Raw genomic sequence first — 8,791 nt, forward strand, 5'->3', positions numbered from 1 at the left:
TTATTGGAGTGACAATATTAACTTGGCTTATCATGGGTTACTGTGATTTTTATATAATCACTCCTTATGTCTGTTTATGTATGTATTGATTTTGTCTTCCTTTCTAAGTGCTGAGTTCTGATGCTTGGCATCCTAAATAAAAAGATATACAGCAGTGGGCATCAGTATGTGCTAAGCAAAAAAAAAAAAACACAATTCAAAGGTAAAGCAAAGCCTAAGCAAATATATGTAAAGGATTTTGTTATCATAAAGTGCTGCCTATCTTTCCGTCTTCCCTTTTCTCGTTTAAGTTTTCATTTAAGTCCTGATTGCCTGGGCATATTGTTCCATTTTTTTATCTAGAGTTACTGTGGGGTCAGTGTTATGATCTGGGGTGCCTGTGGGAGCAGTGTTAGGATCTGGGGTGCCTGTGGGTGCAGTGTTATGGTCTAGGGTGTCTACAGGAGCAGTGTTATGATCTGTGGTGCTTGTGGGGGCAGTGTTATGATCTTGGGTGTCTGTGGGGGCAGTGTTATGATCTGTGGTGCTTGTGGGGGCAGTGCAGTGTTATGATCTGGGGTGCCTGTGGGGGCAGTGTTATGAGCTGGGGTGCCTGTGGGGGCAGTGTTATGATCTGGAGTGTCTGTGGGGGCAGTGTTATGATCTGAAGTATCTGAAGTGTCTGTGGGGGCAGTGTTATGATCTGGGGTGTCTGTGGTGACAGCATTATGGTCTGGGGTTCCTGTGGGGGCAGTGTTATGATCTAGGGTGTCTGTGGGGGCAGTGTTATGTACTGGGGTGCCTGTGGGGGCGGTGCTATGATCTGGGGTGCCTGTAGGTGAAGTGTTATGATCTGGGATGCCTGTGGGGGCAGTGTTATGATCTGTGGTGCCTGTGGGGGCAGTGTTATAATCTGGGGTTGTTTCAGTTGGTCAGGTCTAGGGGTTCATAAAGTGTTGTCTATCTCTTGGTCTTACCTTTCATCTCATTTTTAATATTTAAGTTTTGCTATAAGCACCAATTGCCTGAAGGTATATCCTTTTTTTTTCTTGGTGACACCATGCCTTTAACAGTAGCATCCAGAGGTACTGGTTCCTGCTACATGACAAGGATGCCATGATATGGATAAGCCTCCTGAGACCTATCTATGCCCAATGACGACATTGACAGCCCATGCACCCCTACAAAACACAAATGACCATCTGAGCTTAGGGGTGCAGAGGTCTACTTGAACAACTAGCAAACAGCTAACTGCACAGATAATATACATATGTGTGACTTGTTTTACCTACCAAAGGATTGTTACTTTTGTCTATCCAGAGCTTGCCTTTATTTAGCCCCAACAGGAAGTACAGCCAAGTTAGTGAACTCTTGGTTTGGCAATGCAGACTGAAACCTTAAAATTGCAACTTGAACCTCCCCATTCCTGACTGATTGTACAATAACTAAGCAGCAGACCTGTGAGGCCATCATTTTTTCACTCTCTTTCTGCCATCATGTTCTTGCCATCTTTCTCATATACACTGAAACACCCTTTACTGGACCCTAGGACTGCTGTATGGGGCTATGAACTGGGACAAGGTGCTCACATTAGTTGTATTTCATCAAGAATTTATTATGTTTTATTGAAAACAGATGTGCATTTGTTTGTGTTTTTTATATCTGTCATCTTTAACGTAAACTTGTGTTTTGCCCATTCATGCAGCAGCCAAAGTACTGTTCTTCTTTATAGGGGAGAGGGGACACTGCCTCTTACTTCCATCCATCCATCCACCAACGAACCCCATTGCATTATTCCGATAATTAGGGAAGGGAGGACACTGTTATATAAAGGGTTGGGGTACCCCTAGCCACTGAGACCAATGCTAAGGGGGACAGTATTCAAAATGTTTCTATGGGGCTGTAAGGCTAAGTTTAAAAGGGTGATTGTAACAGGTGATTCTATGTGGCTCCCAGTGGTTGGCTCCTTGCCATTGTGGTGGCTCTTAATGAACTAGAGTTTGAACAAAAGTATTCAACTCAGCTGTCCCTCAAAGGAGCCCACAATCTAATGTCTCTACCATAGTCATATGTCATTAATACAATCTAGGGCCAATTTAGGAAAAAAAACAATTACCCTATCATGCACCTAACCTGCATGTTTTTGGAATGTGGGAGGAAACCCACGCAAACACGGGGAGAAGCTTAAAACTCCATGCAGATAGTGTCCTAGCCATGATTTGAACCTAGGAACCAGCGCTGCAAAGGTGCAAACCACTTAGCCAGCTGTTCTGTCCAATGTCTCATACCACCCCAATCATTTCCTATAGGTGGTGATGGTTGAGACGCTACATGTGATGACTCAAACATGGGCATGGTTCACATGGTTGGTTTAGTCCTTGGGTGTGAGGAAGCTGTAATCACAAACTATACATTTAAACATCACCTTAAGAAGAAGCCTTCTCCCTGCAAGCGGGTGGTTGATAGAGGGTGTACCACCCATTAAAAACACCACTTAGAAATTCATTTTCAAGATAAACAACCAGTTACTTTGATGTTTGCCTCTCATAACATCAAGAAGAATTAGTGGGCTTTGTGAATTGTGAACTCTTCAGCAGGCATTCAACTTTGAACAAACTCAAACCACATCCCTACCTACGACGTGAAAATACAAATTATACAGAGAAAATGACTATTAAACACATGAAACTCCCCTGGTCCCTAAACTGTTTTCCTCCTTGCAATAATTTTCAGGCAAATATTAAATTAACATTCCATGAATGAGTAATAAGGGTAACATAGATGTTTTCGAAAGCTCCAAAAAATGTATAATAAATTCCATTTAACTGCAAGGAAAAAAACAAACAAGCTGGGATTTACATCATGTTCACTCAGTCTAGATGACTATAACATCCTGTGATCATGACACAAGACATTGATAATGGGATTCTAGTATCTCCGGCCCAAACTTGTTTTAAATCATTAGAAATTTTATGTTCCTCTCAAGCATACATTTTCTTTGCTTTCAAATCAAAGTCTCTAGATTAAAAATTAATTTTTGATTAAAATATTCATGAGACCGGCATTTTCTGAAACAAATGTTCACTTCCCATCTCTCACTCTTTTTTTATATTCTCAGAAGCATTTCCTTTGAGAGTATAATCACTGCAAAGGTGTGAATGATAGAATTTACTAAAAAATATCAGAATATTGAGATTTGCCAATTGCCCTACATCCATTCATAAAGTGAGATTTATGAGAATTAAATAAATGAATTGTTGGCAGTAAAACATGGATGGTAATATGAGTTAAAGGGTTACCAAAGCCAGGAATTTGGTTGCCCCCTGCTTCTTTATTGAGGGATTGAAATACCCTGGGGACTTCCTACTTTGCAGCCAATACATGTAAATATAGAGTAGTCCCCCCCCCCCCACCAGAGCAATGGTGATGGCCTAATCTTTTGTAACAGACGTAAGTGAGGTCCTATATCATATGGATAGGCTGTCCATTCTCCTTGGCAAAAAGTCTCCAGCTGTTCATTTTTTTGGTTGTGCTACCATTTGGGCATCCATCATGATTAAGTGATAATAAAATCGAGAGATCCTTCACTTTTTCAATTGCAGCCACTAAAGGGTCAACTTGGTCTTATTTGATTGTCATGATGGAGAGTGCAAGTGTGTCTCATCATTGATTCCTCATTGGGCTGATGAATTCAAGTTTTCTTTATTATTTTTGACAATATGCTGCTTTTTCTTGCCAGTAGTTTTGAATAAATTCCATGTGCCACTGTAAATCACAGAAGAGATATGCACCCATTACTAACAGCAGGGATGGTGAGCTTCTCATCATAGACCTTGTTGGTGTCTCTTCAAATAGAGTTTATAAAGTTTATATTCGATCTGATTGATTTTGTTCGAGAAGTAGGAGGCATCTTTAGTAATGTTTGTGTGTTGTTATTGGGTTGTTTTGTGGAATGGATGCAGTACAAATTTATTGGGTGACATGGTGGCTCAATGGCAAGCACTCCTACCCAGAAGCACTAGGGTCTACAAATGATGGCCAGGGCATTGTGTTTGTATTTTCTCCATGTTTGTGTGGATTTACTTACTTACCAAAGGTTTCTGTTTCATATCAGAAAACATACTGGTATGTTAATTTGCTTTGATTAAAGGATGGTATGAGACCATGTTTGGGACATTGGATTGAGAGCTCATTTGTGGGACTATTGGTGACTTTGGACCAAAAATATAGGTGGCATAGATGAAGAACAATTATGAATGCATAGGTGGGGGCATGGGAGTATCTATGTCCTCCCTGTTTGTATGGGTTTTCATTTGGCAAGTCTTACTCTGGTCTTTGGTTCTAATATTTAGAACATGTAGTTTGTACGTTCTCCATGTTTGTGTTGACTTCCTTTGACAACTCCTGTTTCTTCCAAATACATTCTGGTATGTTAATTGGTTTCTCCATCGGTTGGTTGAGGTTAAAGATATCAGATTGTGAGCTTCTTTGAGGGATTATGAATGACTATGGACTCCATAAACTGCTACCTGCAATGTCAGTGATATCAGTGATATATCAACACATGATGATAATGTACAGCATGTCCTTCACTTACTATTTTAATGTTTATGGTTTCATTGGTGTAAAAAATGAATTCCTTGACAGGTAAATATTTTTTTGTAATATAGTGACCTCCATATGTTTGTTGTCCTACAAAGGAGTCATTATTATCTGTGGAATTTTCAGCTGTATTGCTTGCAGTTTCCTATAATATTTGTCAGTGAAATATGATGAGACTTCTTGCAACAATTAGTTTTCACAGAACCAGTGATTTATCAACCCCACATTTTCCTGTAAATGTCTGTTATTTGAACTGTAAATGTTACATCGTGCACTATCCTAATGAAATTGCCAAATAATCTCATTAAAAGTCTAAATATATGTGGTGGCAAATTAAAGAAGATCCAAACCTAATCACTAAAATCTCATAAGCTTTATAACATAATGTCCTTTACAAAAAAGCTCTTTTCAATATTTTATATCTATAGTTTCCATTAGGATAATTACTGATGATCCTGCCATAAACGTCATTGAATAGGTAATACACTTATTGGGATTGGGGGGGGGGTGCAGTTGTTTCCCATTTGGGCTTCTGGGGCTTTGTACCCTTGTTGGGGGTCACTAGTGTCAATAATGGTAAACATGAATGGCTGTTCACTACCCTGAAAATAGTTGGGATCTATGATAGGCCTTTTGAAGTCTCAGTACAATGATGCATCACAAGGAGCCAATTAGCACAGGTGGATACACTCAGGACAAAAAGGTTGTGAGCAACCCCAACATTTAAAAAACAGAGTAGATAGTAGATAGAGTATCATGGAAAAAACCTGGGTAATCCAGCAAACTTGTAATGAATCTGGTAAAGGATTAAAACAATTTGCCAAAAAATAAAAAAAGATTGTAAAAAAAAACAAATCTGGTTTGGCTGGATCACCCAATTTCCCCCATGGTAGTCTATTTGTCCAGTCTTGGAGAGCTTTAATAAATCAGGACCAGTGTATGTGTCTGCTTGGTCTGTGTGTAAATCCCAATTTTTGGAGAATAGGGGGAAGCAAAGCACAAACATAAGAATAAGGCTTTATAATTTAGCAAAGTGGTTGTAATTTTAAAATATGAAACCCAAACAGTCTGAGCACACATGAAGTAAGAGTAGACCCACAAAGTCAGAGCACACATACAGTCAGAGTAGGCCCACTCGGCCAGAGCACACATGAAGTAAGAGTAGACCCACAAAGTCAGGGCACACATGCAGTAAGAGTAGAACCACACGGTCAGAGCACACATGCAGTAAGAAGAGACCCACAGTCAGAGCACACATACAATCAGAGTACATCCAAACAGTCAGAGCACACATGCAGTAAGAGTAGAACCACATGGTCAGAGCATACATGAAGTAAGAGTAGACCCACACCGTCAGGGCACAGATTCAGTCAGAGTAGACCCACATAGTCAGTGCACACATGCAGTAAGAGTAGAACCACTCGGCAAGAGCACACATGAAGTAAGAGTAGATCCACAAAGTCAGAGCACACATGCAGTTAGAAGAGACCCACACATTCAGAGCACACATGAAGTAAGAGTAGACCCACAAGTCAGGGCACACATGCAGTAAGAGTAGACCCACACCGTCATGGCACACATGCAGTAAGAGCAGAACCACATGGTCAGAGCACACATACAATCAGAGAACATCCACACAGTCAGAGCACACATGAATTAGGAGTAGACCCACAAGGTCAGAGCACATATGCAGTCAGAAGAAACCCACACAGTCAGAGCACACATGCAGTAAGAGCAGAACCACACAGTCATAGCACACATGCAGTAAGAGCAGAACCACACAGTCATAGCACACATGCAGTAAGAGCAGAACCACATGGTCAGAGCACACATGCAGTAAGAGCAGAACCACGTGGTCAGAGCACATGCAATCAGAGTAGAGCCACTCAGTTGGAGCACACATGAAGTCAGAGTAGACCAACACAGAGCACACATGCAGTCAGACCAAATAGATGAAGACAAACACAGATAAAAGTAGTTTGAGCAGACAATTGTAATCTGAGCAAACATGAACAGTAAAAGCAGACACATCTATTGAGAGCAGACACATGCAAGGAGAATAGACACACATAGTTAAAACATAAACATGCAATAAGAACAGACATAAATATGAAAAGCACCTATAGACGGAGCAGATCTAACCATTTCTTAACTTTTTATGCAAACAAATGCTTAAAGTGAGATAAAAGTTTGTTGAATGCACTTGTAATATTTATCTCTCAAGCTTTAATGTATAGACAATCTATGCATGTACAAGAATTGAAAACATTCTGTAAATACACAGACCAAAAAAGGGTGAATTTTATGAATTAGTACATTAAAAACAAGCTCCAAATTCAGCCACTGCATGCCATGCAATAAAAACTGTGAGCCTGATTTCACCTTTTTATTTCCCTGATGTCCATTGTCACTCGGACAGAAAGTGAGGGAAACCTAACAAAGTCCCCCAATCATCCTCTGTTCCAGGATGAAAATGTTTTGTTCACTTTGGAAAGGTTTCCTCTTATTTCCTGTTGTGTATTTGGAATGGGAAGTCAAAGAAATCATAGGGAAATGCAGATAGCAAAATATAACCTGATAGGGGTTTTAACTCTTCTGTGCCCAATTCTTTACAAAGACCCCCCAAAAAATCGTCTTAACGCTTGATTCAGATATCCAATTACATGCAGGGGAAAATATACTGGGTTTTTTTTTGTTCACAGGATTATATTATTAAAGTGATTCTACACACATTAAATTGAATGAACATTCTCAAATTCTTTAGTAAATCAACCTCAGTGGGTGAATATCAACTACATAGCAGTGGAAATGTCTACAAATCACAAATACATATTAGGTCATTTTGTTGCCAACTGGAAACACTGGAAACAGCTGAAACCTTCACATTCAAGAATGGAAAAGGTATGATCCTATCACTATGCATATAATAAGGAGAACCAATTGATAATTCAGCACTACAATTTTAAGGTATACCAATTCTTTGCCTTGGGTTTGGTATTGGGACAAAAAGTGTGCTAATTTTTGATTCTCCTTAAGGTGTACCAGAACTGGATTTCACATAAGGGCTCCTAGGGTACGATGGCCAAGAGGGCGGCATTTTCACTGCTATCTTGGCTGCAATCTTACCTTTATATTACATAAAAAAGTACAGATCCAGCCCTGTATATATCCAGTCCCGCCACTGATCACTGAAGTTCTTCCCACCAACCAAACAGATGTAAGGTAAAGGTGAAGGTTATAAGTATTGCTGGTTGGATAGTTCAGTTTGAAGTCAATTCTGTTTTGGGTTGGAACTCAAAATTTGAGCAATTTGATTTGGAATAGTTAACCCGTTGTATACCTCTCTCATTGATAGGTATTAAAAAATACCAGTTCCAATGTGGACTACTGTTTGTACATCTCCAGCTATCTGACCCTATTTAATCCAAGTCAGAATTTACTATTCTGAGCTCCTCTAGATGTAAGCTGCTGGATAAATAAGGTTGAAAATCCTAAATTGTGCACAGGCATTGGAATTTAATTGCCCGAGAAGACTTCTGAAAATCTAGGGTTTATTTATACCTGACACTGTTCATTGACCACCATGACTAGCAATTGTTTTCTAATAGAAAGGACTCAATGGAATTCCTACCACTTGATCTCATTCTTCTTCCTGGTGACCATCCTGTGTGTATAATGGTAACTTTTTCCTACTGTAACCCAAAATGAACACAACTGATCATTTTGGGCAACAAATATCAAGCTTAGTATTGGGCTCTAAAGGCAACTTTTTTTTGGAATGATATAGGAATTAGTAGGAGGCACCATAGCACCTATTTAGAGCCAAGGTATACAATGCCAGCGCCCCCCCCCCCCCCCCCCCCCCCCCCCACACACACACACCATTATCAGATACTACCTGACGGATCTTTTTCAGTTCAAATATTTTTTGCAAATTTAACTATTAATCTTTGCAGGCTTCTCTTTCATCAAGCTATCAATAGGGTGACTTTAAACCAAACGCAGAGTATTTTCCTTATCATTCAGAGGACACTATTATAATGATACACAAGTTAATTGTAATAATCTGTCTGTACAGTGAAAAAAAATGAACGTTAAAATTTACTGAAAAGATTTTCCTGTGCCAAAAATTGCATTCTTCTTCAACAGTCAAGGTCACACCGCAATGCACACAGTTTGTAAGAAAAAGACAACATGACCCTTTTTTTAT

Source organism: Pyxicephalus adspersus, chromosome Z, assembly GCF_032062135.1.
Source record: "Pyxicephalus adspersus chromosome Z, UCB_Pads_2.0, whole genome shotgun sequence".
NCBI classification, from domain to species: domain Eukaryota; kingdom Metazoa; phylum Chordata; class Amphibia; order Anura; family Pyxicephalidae; genus Pyxicephalus; species Pyxicephalus adspersus.